The 13,920-nt window shown below is 44.8% G+C and overlaps 1 pseudogene across 1 annotated transcript; it reads left to right on the top strand.

Annotated features, from left to right (window-relative positions):
- The first annotated feature begins 10,900 nt into the window (after positions 1–10,900).
- Positions 10,901–12,368, top strand: LOC103258458 (annotated as a pseudogene). Its single transcript, XR_504183.1, has one exon. The product of XR_504183.1 is annotated as a keratin, type II cytoskeletal 8 pseudogene (transcript).
- Positions 12,369–13,920: the final 1,552 nt, after the last annotated feature.

A 13,920-nucleotide genomic window follows, 5' to 3' on the forward strand; every position in this document is an offset into this window, starting at 1 on the left:
CAACCCTGCCGCATCTGGCCAGGCCATTTGGGGGGCTCCGCCGCTCAGCCGCCGCCGCCTTGGGAGGGGAAACAGAGCCCGCTGGAAAACCGGAAACGGCGTAACGTTAGCGCCTCGCAGCCCTCCACCGGCAGCCCGGGGAGGTGGCCCCGCTAGGGCAGGGGGCAGGCGGCAAGCGGGCCGCGATGCGCAGCGCGGCGCAGCGCAGCGCTCCCACCCTGTGCGCCAGGAGCCGGAGGAGGATGCGGAGGATGGGACGCCCGCCCACTTGCTCTCTCGCGCCCCCTCTGCCCCCGGGCCGAGCGGGGAGCGCGGCTTCTGCAGGGGAAGCTTGGGACTGCACTGCTTTAGGGCCCGCCCTCAGCCCACAGGGGCGCGGGAGGAATCGTGCCACCCTTTGCTCTTGAGATTTATCGGCATGACGGCGGGGGTAGTGCGTGAGGAGAGGGCGGAGAAGAGACAACGGCTTCTGGCACCATCCTATGAACGCGGGAATGGGACATAGGGCGTGCTCCTGCCATTGACCATCAGCTGCAGGAGCCAGAGAGGTTGCCACGGTCAGGTGGCCTGCCAACCTCTTGCCTGCTGGGCTGTCCCCTTCCCTAGGAGGACCCTGGAGGCCGGCCCCTGAACGATACCACGTGCTCGGCCCTGCCACCGCCTGGTGAGCATTGGGTATTCGAGTTTAGGCAGGAAAGGATCCCAGCCCCATCATTTTGGAAAGAGTTGGGGCCACAGGAGTCTTGTCTTAGCATTGAAGACACCTAACCAGAGGTTGGGAGAGAGCCCAGTCCCCAGGACTCAGAGCTTACTCCAGCAGTCACGCAGGACCAGGCTGAGCACTATACAACCTCATCTTCTTTTAAAAATTCGCTAAGGGAGGCTTGGGACTTCTTGGGAAGCAATTGAGAGCCAGGGCATGTCAGCACCAGAGGCTGCTCAAAAAAAAAAAAAAAGTTTCTTTTTTTCAAGTTTGATGCTTGCAAGAGGCAGAAGACTGCTCCACTGGAGCCAGGGTCTGATTACACACACACGCGCACACACACTTCAAAACAAAACAAACAAAAAAATACCAACTCTATATCCATTCTCCTGTCAGTGAGAGTCCAGGGATTTTTCAACGTCCAGCCTTTATCCTTGAAGGATGTGGAACTCGGGAATGCTAGTAAAATCTTGGAGAATTTTATCCCTAACTCAGCCCCACAGGAAACTGGCCCAAAGATACTGTGACTTAGCCTAGGGGTGTCTAAATCTGGAAAGATTCTGGCTGTCTAAAAGTTACCTTAAATTCAATATATCCAAAGCCAACAGCATTATTTCTCCCGCCACACTCCAAATTCCATATAATTATAATATTATTATTTTTTTGAGTTGGAGTCTCGCTTTGGCACACTCACGGCCACCCCAGCATTGAACTGCTGGACTCCAGCGATCTTTCCGCCCCAGTCTTCCAAGTAGCGGGACCTACAGGCGAGCGCTACCATGCTAGGCTAATTTTTGATCTCTTGTAGATACAAGCTCTTCATCAAGTTGGCCCGACTGGTCTCAAACCCGCGGTTTCAGGCAATCCATTCGCTTTGGCCTCCCAAAGTGCTGGGATCACAGGCGGAGCTACTGAGTCCAGCCCCATATAATTATTAATGGCCGTTTTCTATTTGGCCACTTAATCCATTACAATAAGTCTCTTAGTCTCATCTCTTATTCTTCATTCAATTAATTACCAAGTCCTTTGTCTCTACCTTTAAAAATTTTTCAACTTCCTCTTCAACTCTGCTGCAGATACCTTAAGTTCAAGTCCTCATCATCTCTCAGTTGGAAAACTTCAATGCCTCCTAACTGATCTCCACCCCTTTTGCCTCATCACGCACCTCCAGTCCTACCACTGTCAGAGTGAACTTTCTAAAAACAAAATATAAATATGATTTGGCCATGCCACTGCTCTCAAGACTAAAGTACAAACTCTTCAGCAAGTCTCTTTATGGGCTCCTTCTACCTAGCAGCTTCATATCCTCAGAGTTAAATCCCTACCCTAGTAATCCTCAGCACGTTATGCTATTTCTTGGTGTACTTCCACACAGGATGTCTCTTGTGTCCTGGAAGCCTCACCTTCACCTTCCCCACCTGGAAAAATATTCTTTCCCCAAAGCCCAGCTCCGCATTATACCTCACCGCCCACCTTCTTACTTGTATCCACCTCCATTCCCACCACCTCACACATGCAGGATAATCCCTTCCTCTTCTGTGTTATCGTGTGCCTCACACAGAGTATTACTGTTATGATACTGTACTTCAAGCAGCTGTTAATGGGTCTGCATCTCCCATCAGGCCAGGCACTTTAATGCTAGGCACTATAGATCCTAGTAGTCTTTGGATTCCTATCACCTCTAACACAATGCCTGGCAAAAAATAAGAATCAGAACATCTTCAGTGAAGGAAGATGGGAAGGAAGAAAAGAACTGAAAATGAGTGCTCTTAAGAGCATTAAACCAACCTTGTTGGTCTTTCATTTTCATACATCACAGATCTCATTAATCACAAAGCAAGGTCATCAGAAGGATGTCTGCATTCATCCTCTTGTTTTTTCAGTAGAAGAATGAGTCCCAGAGGGCAAAATGTACTCAGTCTTCTGTTTCTGAGACCAGAGTAGTAGTGAAGAGCTTGCACTCTGGACTCAAGCAAAGTTGGGTTTTAGAACAATTTTGTAACTTACTAACTTTGAGATAAGTCTATTTCATTGTCTAGGCCTTAGCTTCCTCATAAGTATGATGGAGAAAGTAATAGGGTCTACCTCATAAAGCTTTTTTTGCACATTATGTACTTATTCAATAAGTATTCAATCAAATGGCTCCCCTGTGCCAAGCACTAAGGCACTGTACTGGTCACTGGATATACTGTGGTAAACCAAAATGACACAGTCCCCATTTCAAAGCTCCCCTGGCTGAGGAGACAACAGTAAAGTAGTAGACAAATGGGTAACTAATTACTTTTAGTGATGAGTATCCTGAAGGAAATAAACAGGATGAAATGATAGAGAAGAATGGAAAAGGGAGAGGGTAGTTCTCCTTGAATAAGGACAGGCTACTCTGAGAAGATAACATTTAAACTGAGACTGGAAGGATGAGGAGGATGTGTATCATGTGAGATAATGTATAAAGTGCTTAAAAACAATGCCTGATGCAGAATAAGGGACAAAATTAATGTTGACTATTATTGATATTTTACTTATCTCAGTGGTTTCCAATTTAAGAGTTGAGAACCTCTAAGTAGTAGGTAGTTATTGCACACTAGAATTTTCTGTGTATTAAAAAATGCAATGTAGTTTTTCAGTAGTACACTATGAGAAATGAAATACATACTCTTTCTCTTTTTAAAACATATCCATTTTAAAGTATAACAAGACATTGTGAAGTGAAAAAAAAACAAGATGAAGAAGAGTAGTAAGATATGCCAACATTCTGTCTTTTTTTTAAAGGACAAACATATAAGTGTTTACAGTGCATAGTGACACAGCAGAAGCTGAAACAATAGTTGGTTCTGAGGAGGGCAGAGTGTGATTGAGGGATGGGGTGCAAGAAGGATATTTTCATAGTATTCCCTTTTGTACCTTGTGAATTTTGTGTCAAGTTCATGTACTGCCTATTTTCAAAAAAAAGTTTTCAGAGGGGACTCGCCAATTTTTTAATGTTGCTGAATTTTTATCAAGTATTTTCTCAATCAAAGGCTACTTAGAATAGAATTTAGAGTAGAACTACTATTATATGGGATTCCTTTAATTTTTTAACCTAAAAATGATATTCTCATGCTAAAAAGGGTTGGGAATTATTTCACTCTGTCCTGTTCAGAAAAACTTAGAATGCAAAGATAAATTTTGAAATCCCAACAGTCTACTAGAATTTCTGCAGCCATGGAAGATGGGACTTAGGCAGAGATTTCTATTGTTTCAGCTTTCTGAAGAAAGGTACCTGTCCAGATTTCTTCAATGTGTGATCTGCATGAGGGTAAGCTTCCAGAACTGGTCTCAGTCATTTGGGGTAGCTGATTTCCTAGAAGAACAGCCAAATTGTATATTGGCTTTTTCCTGAAGTTCAAGGTGAGTTAGTATGCATGCCTTAGAAAATAAGACCTAGTATTCTGAACCTGCTAACTCTGCATGGTAATTCAATAATTGATCATAAAATAATAATTGCTATAATTTATTGATGGCTTATTGTGTGTCAGGAGCTTCATGTTTATTATTTCTGTGCCTCAACAACTTTTCATCTTATGAATTGAAAATGTGCAGAGTAACTTGCCCAAATAACAGGCAGCGGTGGGGTTCTAGTTCAGGCTTTTCTATTGCGAAAACACTTGCCTCGTGTACAGGACAACCAGATCTCTCTGGGTAAGAGTCATTCTCTCAGCAACACTTTCATTGATGTCTAAGGGATCTCTAATCTCTCCAAACTCTTTCCACAAATATCATACTATTTGAAATTCATCACACTGAAGACCAAGTGGTATTAGTATCACTTTACAAAAAGGTTAAAAAAAATGACACAGAGAAAATGTAAGTGACTCTCCCAAGATAACAAAGCTAAAAAGCAAAAAAGCTTGGCTTTTTTGCCAAGATTTATCTCAAACCCGAGCTCACACTTTTTAATAGAATCACATGGAGAAATGGAAGCCAGACCTGTTCACTACACCATGGCTCACCACAGGGTTGTGAAAAAAACTGGTTCTTGGTAGCAGTGGGCTGTGTCACTATATAATAATCACTAAGAACAAAAACAGAAGTAGACAGAATGGTATAGACATTCTGAATTCAAGATAGAACACCCACATGAAAAGCTTGGCTTCTTTTCTCAGATCCCTCCCACACAAGATGGGCTTCTTCCAACTTTAGCCAGTTTAGCAGGCCAGAAAGGGCCACTGAACCAGGTTACATGCCTTACTATATCCAGGATAACTGGCTAATCAAGGAGATATGTATGGCCTTTATCTGGTCACTGAGTCTCACAAATCAAGCCAAACACCTTACAGGACAGTCGCGGTTTCTAAATAAAGACATTTTGTAAACTTCTTTTTTCTCCTTTTGAGATCTGTTTTCTAAATTTGGCTTCCAGAGTCACTCTCAGGTTCTGTGTGGTTAATTTCTTTTCCTCCAAGGATTTTCAAACAAGGGACTAAATAGAAAACAGATATTGAGAATCAGAATTTTAGCACTGGGAAAGACTTTAGTATCGATGTAGCCCAATCCTCCTTTTACAGAGGAGTAGATAGAGACTGCTGTCTCATGTGAAGATTATTTGATTTGCCCAAGGTCATGCAGCCTGGTGAGTGGCAGGAACAGCCCTAATACACTGACTCTTTGCCCAGTGCTCTTTTGTCTATTTTTCAAAATCTTGGCTCCACTCCTACTGGCACACGAGCTTGGGCAAATCACTTCACCTTCCTAAGCCTTAGTTTGCTCCCCTAATAAAATATCCACCTTTTAGGAGTTTTGTAAGGATTAAGTGAGATCATTTATGCAAAATGCTTCACATAGTACTGGCACATACTAACTTGCTAACAGTGAGGGCAATGAAGTCAAATTGCCTATGTTGGAATTCCAGCTCTGCCACTTGCTTAACTGACACTTTGGCCTAGTTACTTAACTTCTCTGTCTCAGTTTCCTCAACTGTAAAATGACAATAGCTCCTACCTCATTAACATTTTTATGAGTCTGAAGGAATGTATATAACCCACTTAGAATGATGTTTAGTGAAAATTAGCCATTATTAATCTGACTATAATAATCACTTTTCTTATTTTAAGTAGCTATACTTTGCTCAGAATTCAGCAGTTTTAAAAGCATTCATTTTCATATGTTTTGAACATACGCCAAAATTCTTAAGATTCAAGCCTGATGGTCTGCTTTATTAAAAAGAAAAAAAAAATGACTCCTTATTGGTAGTCCCTGCTCCCAATCAAGAGAGGACATGATTCAATAATTTATAGCCTAGGGCTGTGTTTGGAGTCCAGGGGCTTCCACTCTCCAATTTGCTGAAAAGGGCAGCAGCCCCTCTGTCTGAGTTGTTCCATCTGGGATAATAATACTTATTTCTTTGTAAATGCTTTGAGACCTTTGGATGAAGAGTGCTATGTGAGCACAAATTATTATCTCTTTTCCAGATATCATTTTAAGATTCAAATCCAGAAGCTTCCTAAAATAGACCACATCAGAAGTATGGTCTGGACACCAATGTATCTGTCCTGTATTATCTCAATTAGATAATACGTTCAGGATAGACATCATCATTAATTTTCTTTTACATGTCATAGCACATTTAATTTGGAGGGAAAAACTAAGATGTCTCAAGATGTATGTTTTTGCTGTTTAACTTTCAAAGATTCTCCCCCCTCTGTTTTCCTGATTTGTGTATTTGAAATCCTCTCCTGAGGTCAACAGGAACTCTGAGCTTTATTCAACTCTGGGGGCGTGAAGCAGGACAAAAAGAAATTATTTTCTTATTTCCAAATTCTCAGGCTAGTGTGTATTTGAGCATCCAACTCAACTGTGTTTCTAACTCATGATTTTCGGTTCATGTACATTCTTTTTCATTTGGTTCCTAGACACTTCCAATAACATCTCAGGTCAGCAATTTTAAGACTTTATTTTTCCTGAGTTTTCTTTACAATTAATAAATATATTTATTCATTCTACCAAAAAGCATTTATTGAAAACTTACTATGCATAGCACTGACCCAGATGCTAGAAAAAAAAATAGCCATGGTTCCTGCTAGAGCTAAAAATCTAGCAAAATCGGAGTCAGGTGAACTGTTGTAATCTGTTGAGCTAGCACCTGCCCTGGATTCTCCTTAACACACACACACACACACACACACACACACCCCACACCCCTTTCTCCCTTAACATCATCCTCCTCTTTGTCTCTCAGAGGCTCAGTGTCCCGTTGTTCTTTTGGCTCTCCCTATTCTAACAGCAGAGGCACTATGCTTTGCAAATACTAAGTCCCCATTATTTTCTGATATGACAAACTCAGTCACACTAAGGGATTAATATCTGTTAATATCTACTAAGGCCTAACTCCTTAGTTTCTAAGGCATTCCATATTATTCATTCCAAAATAATTTTATTCTAAAAGTATTTTTATTCATTCTTTCTTTTACAAAATCCATTTAAATAATATTTATTTTGGAACTTACAATTCAAAAATATCTTTAGTGCCTACTCTGGGTCAAGTTTTACACCAGATGCTGAGGCTGCAGGCAAGTAAGATTTATAAGGTCCCTGTTCTTGAAGAGTTTACATTCTTTTCTTTTCTTTCTTTCTTTCTTTTTTTTTTTTTTTTTTGAGTGGGAATCTCACTTTGTCACCCAGGCTGGAATGCAGTGACACACTTCTCACGACCACTGCAGCCTCGACCTGCTGGACTCAGGCAATCCTTCCACCTCAGACTTCCAAGTAGATGGAACTACGGGTGTGTACCACCAGGCCCAGCAAATTTTTTTATTTATTGTAGAGAGAAGGTCTCGCCATGCTGCCCAGGCTGGTCTCGAACCCTTGGACTTAAGTAATCCTCTTGCCTCCACCTCCCAAAGGGCTGGGATTACAGGTGTGAGCCACTGTGCCCGGGGGGTTTACACTTTTAAATGAAAATAAATAAACAAACAAAATGTCAGCGAGAGAAAGAAAAGAGGGAGAAAGAAAAGAGAAAGCATGTGAGTATGATTGGATTGAAAAGGACTGGGGGCTGGGCTCAGTGGCTCAGCCTATAATCCTGGCACTTTGGGAGGCCAAGGCGAATGGATTGTCTGAGCCCATGGGTTCGATACCAACCTGGGGAACTTGATGAGACCTCGTCTGTACAATAAATCAAAACTTAGCCGGGCATGGTAGTGCGCGCCTGTAGTTCTGGTTATTGGAAGGCTGAGGTGGAAGGATCACTGGAGCCCAGCAAGTCAACACTGGGGTGACCATGAGTGTGCCACTAGACTCCATCCTGGGCAAGGAAGTAAGACTCCAACTCAAAAAAGAAAAGAAAAGGACTGGGATAGGACATTACTTGCAAGAATTGTCTCTCTAAGAAGACAATATTTGAGTGGAATCAGTCACACAAAACTCTGGGAGCAGAGCATTTGAGGCAGAGGGAAGAATACCATTCAAAGGGCCTGAGGCAACAAAAAACTTGACACGATCAAAGTCCAGAAGGAAGGTCAGTGAGGTTAGAGATTGTTTTGACAAAGAAGAAGAGTGGTATGGGATGAGGTTAGGGAAAAAAGTAGTTGATCAGACTCATGCTGGGCCTTGCAAGCTAAGATAGGTTTGGATCTTATTCTGAGTACAATGCGAAGTCACTGGAGGGTTTAAATAGAGAAATGACACAATGTGCTTTATATTTAAAAGGCTTCACTCTGAGATATGGAGCAGAGACTGTAATGGTACAACAATGGAATCAATGAGACCAGTTACGGCCTGGTTCAGTGGCTCCTGCCTGTAATTGCAACACTTTGGGAGGCTGGAGCAGAATTGCTTGAGGCCAAAATTTCAAGATGAGGCTGGGTAAAATTGCAAGACCCAGTCTCCACACACACACACACACACACACACACACACACACACACACACACACAAACAAAATTAGCCGGGCATGGTGGTATGCGCCTGTAGTCCTAGCTACTTGGGAGGCTGAGGTGAGAGGATCGCTTGAGTCCAGGAGGTGGAGGCTGCAGGTGATCACACTGCTGCACTCCAGTCTGGGCAACAGAGCAAGACCCTGACTCAAAATAAAATGAAATATAAAATAAAATACCAGTTAGGAAGCTGTTGCAGTAGTCCAGGGGAGAGATGATAGTGGCTTAGACTTGCGTAGTGGCAGTGGAGATGGAGAAAAATCAATGGAATTAAAGATATAATTGAAGACTTGCGGGAAGATTAGATGAAGCAGGTGAGGAAAATGGAATAATCAAGGATGACCCAAGTTTTGGCTTGAACAAATGATGGAACCATTGGTTGAGATGAGAAACTCAGCAAGTAACATAATGGGACTGGAGGAAATAGAAAATTCCATTTTCAACATATTAATGCTGAGGTGCTTGTTAGACACACAAGTGAAAATTCAAGAACCAGCTGGGTAGGCAAGTCTGGCCTCAAAATGAGAGGTCAGACCTCAAGGTCTAAATTTGGGAGTCAACATATACAGGGCATTTGACACTAGGAACCAGATAAGTTGGTGAAATGAGAAGAGTGATAGGGAAGTGGGTCTAGACTAGCACTGTCCCATGGAAATATGTATGCCACACACGTGGGCTGCATGTATAACTTAAATATGTTTAATATCCTATATTAAAAAGTAAAAAAATGAAATTGATTTTAATAACCCAATATATCCAAAATAGTATTATTTCAACATGAACTCATATTAAAAAGCATTAATAAGATGGTTTACTTTTTTTTTTTCCATACTAAGTCTTTCTTTGAAATCCAGAGTGTGTTTTACGCTTATGGCATGCCTTATTTCACACTAGCCACATTGCAAGTGCTCAGTAGCTACATCCGAATGGGGCAAGTCTAGAGTTTAGCCCTGGAGCAACACGCATTTATAGGTTGAATAGAGGAGGAAGAGTCAGAAAAAGAAACTGGGAGAATAGTGCCTAGAAAGTCAAGAGAAGAATGTATTTTTAAGAGGGACCGGTCAGGTGTGTCCAATGTTTATAAGAGGCTGAGTAAGATGAGAAGTAGCAACAGAATTCAGCAACATGGAGATCATTCATGACCTTGACTAAGGCTGCTTCAGCAGAGTGATGGCTTCTTGGAAGGAAGCCATAATGGAGTCAATGAAAGGTAAGGAAGTGGTGACAGCCAGCATAAATAACTTTTGCAAAAAGTTTTGCTGTGCAGAGGAACAGAAATGAAGCACTAGTTGGAGTAGGCTGTGGAGTCAAGAAGGGTTTTTTACTGAAAGAGGAGAAGCTAGAGTATGCTTGTATGGTCATGGGAATGTACCAGTAAGAAATTATTGTGGGAGAAAGGGGATAGTAATTGAAGAATGGAAGCCCTTGAGAAAACAGAAAGGGTGGGCACAAGAACAAAAACAGAGGAGCTAGTCTTTGGCAGGAAAAATTAAAAGTATTAAAAGTATTCTATTAAAGCAGGAACTGCAACCGGGTTCAGTGGCTCAGCCTGTAATCCTGCGCCTTTCGGAGGCTGAAGTGAGTGGATTGCCTGAGTCCGTGGGTTCGAGACCCGCCTGGGCAACTTGGTGAGACTTCATCTCTATAATAAATCAAAAAATTAGTCGGGTGTGGTAGCGCACGCCTGTAGTTCCAGCTACTTGGAAGGCTGAGGCAGAAGGATCGCCAGAGCCCAGCAGGTTGCGGCTGTGGTGGCCGGGAGCGGCCACTGCACTCCAGTGTGGGGGACAGAGTGAGACTCCAACTCAAAAAATAAAAATAAAAAATAAAGCAGGAACTGGTGCGTGTAATCCCAGCACTTTGGGAGTCCGAGGCAAGAGGATCGACTTGAGCCCAGGAGTTCAAGACAAGCTTGGACAGCATAGCAAGACCTCGTACCTACAAAAAAGTTTAAAAAGTAGCTGGGCATGGTGGTACACACCTGTAGTTTCACCGACTCAGGAGGCTGAGGCAAAAGGATCACCCGAGCCCAGGAGGTAGAGGCTGTGGTGAACTGTGTTCATGCCACTGCACTCTAGCCTGGGCAACAGAGTGAGACTCTGGCAATACATACATACATACATACATACATACATACATACATACATACATACATACATGAAGGAAGACAGTATGGATGTGGTCTCAAAAAGTAAACATAGATTAGTTTGGAGCTGAGTACTAGAAATCGTCTTCTTGATCTCAAAGCAGCTTCTTGGCTCCATCTCGGCTACCTGCCTGTTTCGGCCTGCCTGCCTCCACTCCAGCCTCTGTCATGTCCATCAGGGTGACCCAGAAGTCCTACAAGATGTCCACCTCCGGCCCCCGGGGCTTCAGCAGCCGCTCCTACACCAGCGGGCCCACCACCTGCGTCAGCTCCTCAAGCTCCTCCCGGGTGGGCAGCAGCGGCAGCTTCCGGGGTGGCCTGGACGCCGGCCTGGGCCTGGTTGGAGGCTACACCGGGGCCGGTGGCCTGACAGCCGTCACCGTGAACCAAAACCTGCTGAGTCCCCTTAAGCTGGAGGTGGACCCCAACTTCCGGGTGGTGCGCACCCAGGAGAAGGAGCAGATCAAGACCCTCAACAACAAGTTGGCCTCCTTCATCGACAAGGTGCGGTTCCTGGAGCAGCAGAACAAAATGCTGGAGACCAAGTGGAGCCTCCTGCAGCAGCAGAAGACGGCCCGCAGCAACATGGACAACATGTTCGAGAGTTACATCAAAACCTCCGGCGGCAGCTGGACACCCTGGGCCAGGAGAAGCTGAAGCTGGAGGCGGAGTTGGGCAACATGCAGGGCCTGGTGGAGGACTTCAAGAACAAGTACGAGGATGAACTCAACAAGCGCACAGAGATGGAGAAAGAATTCGTCCTCCTCAAGAAGGATGTGGATGAAGCTTGCATGAACAGGGTGGAGCTGGAGTCTCGCCTGGAGGGGCTGACGACGCGATCACTTCCTCAGGCAGCTGTACGAGGAGGAGATCCGTGAACTGCAGCCCCAGATCTCGGACACATCCGTGCTCCTGTCCACGGACCACAGCCGCTCCCTGGACACCGACGGCATCATCACCGAGGTCGGCGCCCAGGACGAAGAGACGCCAACCGCAGCCCGACCAAGGCTGAGAGCACGCACCAGACGGAGTACGAGGAGCTGCAGACGCCGGCCGGGAAGCACGGGCCGACTTGCGCCGCACCGAGACGGAGATCTCCGAGATGAACGGGAACATCAGCCGGCTGCAGGCTGAGATCGAGGGTCTTAAAGGCCAGCGGGCTTCCCTGGAGGCCGCCATCGCAGACGCAGAGCAACGTGGGGAGATGGCCGTTAAGGACGCCAACAGCAAGCTGGCCGAGCCGGAGGCCGCCCTGCAGCGGGCCAAGCAGGACACGGCGCGGCAGCTGCGCGAGTACCAGGAGCTCGTGAACGTCAGGCTGGCCCTGGACATGGAGATCGCCACCTGCCGGAAGCTGCTGGAGGGCGAGGAGAGCCGGCTGGAGTCTGGCATGCAGAACATGAGGATCCATATCAAGACCACCAGTGGCTACTCAGGTGGCCTGAACTCACCCTATGGCTCCGGCCTCAGCTACGGCTTTGGCTTTGGCTCTGGCGGGGGCTCCGGCCCCTTCAGCGGCGCCAGCTCCTCCAGGACCGTGGTGGTGAAGAAGATCGAGACCCGTGACGGGAAACTGGTGTCTGAGTCTTCTGATGTCCTGCCCAAGTGAACGGCCACCGCAGCCCCTCCCAGTCTGCCCCCTCCTGGGGCCGCGCCAGAGCCTGTGGGGGAGATGGCTTTGCAGGGGGTAGCGGAGGGAACGGGAACCCCTCCTGAGGCTCAGCCCTAGCCCTCAGCCCACTTCTGGGGAGAGTTTACTGCCTGGGGTACCCCCCTCTTGCCCGTGCCCCCAGCTAAGAACTAATTCGATTGTGTTTGGGTTTTTTCCCCCAAAATAAAACTTCAGCTAACTCTGCCAAAAAAAAAAAAAAAAGAAAGAAAGAAAAGAAAAGAAAGAAATCGTCTTCTTAACACAGAGTCAAAGCCATAAGCAGGGTGGTGGGGAGGAATACAAGCTGGAAAGGAAAAAGGTGGTATGCATATGGAAGGGGAGAATGAGAAACTGCATTCTTTCTCTTTAAAAAAAGAAATCAATCTGACTAATATAAGTGAAGACTATACTTTTCCAGGATCCAAACTGTTAGTGTCTACCTTCCAAGGTATCCCTTTCTCTGGATCATGTTACTTAGGAAACCAATTTAGTAATAACAAGGTTGCTTGATGATCAAAATCTCGGGGCAAAAATAATGAACAATCTTGAGCTCACTCCATGTTCAAGCAGTAGAAAGCCTGATGAACTATCTCTGATACATATAACGGCACAAATGTCTGTTACATTCAAAAGTCTCTCACCTCAACAATGTTGCAAACAAAGTAATACAATCTCATAATCTAGTTGTGGACAATCTACTTGAGGCCTATTTAATCTTACACCTATTTGGAAATCTGGGCCTCTTCTATGCCTTTCAGAAATTAAAAACCACTAGAGGGAAAATATGTCAGGCAGAGTTCCAAGCAGGATTCTACTCAAAACAGCTTACTGAAAACAATTTATTAAAGGGTTTGTTTACAAAGATATGGGAAGAGTTAAGAGAAACAAGGGGTATGTAGAGGAACCCAGGGGCTAGCAGAAGTGGTAAAACCTTCCCTTCCCTAGACATGCAGGCACAAAGTAAAGAAAGAGTGTCACCAGATCCCAGTGAGTGCCGGAGCCATGTAGAAGGTGCTGTCTTAGCTTTCATTCAGCTTTCTTACTAGACCAGGGATTTGAAGAGGCAGAGATAGATGATTTTGTGTTTTGTATTTTTCAAGAAAAGCTTTTTTTTCCTTTGTTATTAGAAGGCCAAAAAATTTGTTTGATCTTTTTTTTTTTTTTTTTTGGAGTTGGAGTCTCACTCCGTTGCCCAGGCTGGAGTGCAGTGGCACACTTGGCTACCTCAGCATCAACCTGCTGGGCTCCGGCTATCCTCCTGCCTCAGCCTTCCAAGTATCTGGAACTATAGGTACGTGCTACCACACCTAGCTAATTTTTTATTTATTGTAGATACGAGGTCTTGCCAAGTTGCCCGTGCTGGTTTCAAACCCACGAGCTCAGGCAATCCACTCTTCTTGCCCTCCCAAAGTGCTGGGATTACAGGCTGAGCCACCGAAGCCAGCTTGCTTGACTTTTTGAGAAAAAGGATCCTGTGCAGATTTTCATATCCTATTATCCTCAGTACTAC

This window comes from Carlito syrichta, unplaced genomic scaffold (genome assembly GCF_000164805.1).
Source record: "Carlito syrichta isolate Samal-C Ts95f unplaced genomic scaffold, Tarsius_syrichta-2.0.1 Scaffold302231, whole genome shotgun sequence".
Taxonomy (NCBI): domain Eukaryota; kingdom Metazoa; phylum Chordata; class Mammalia; order Primates; family Tarsiidae; genus Carlito; species Carlito syrichta.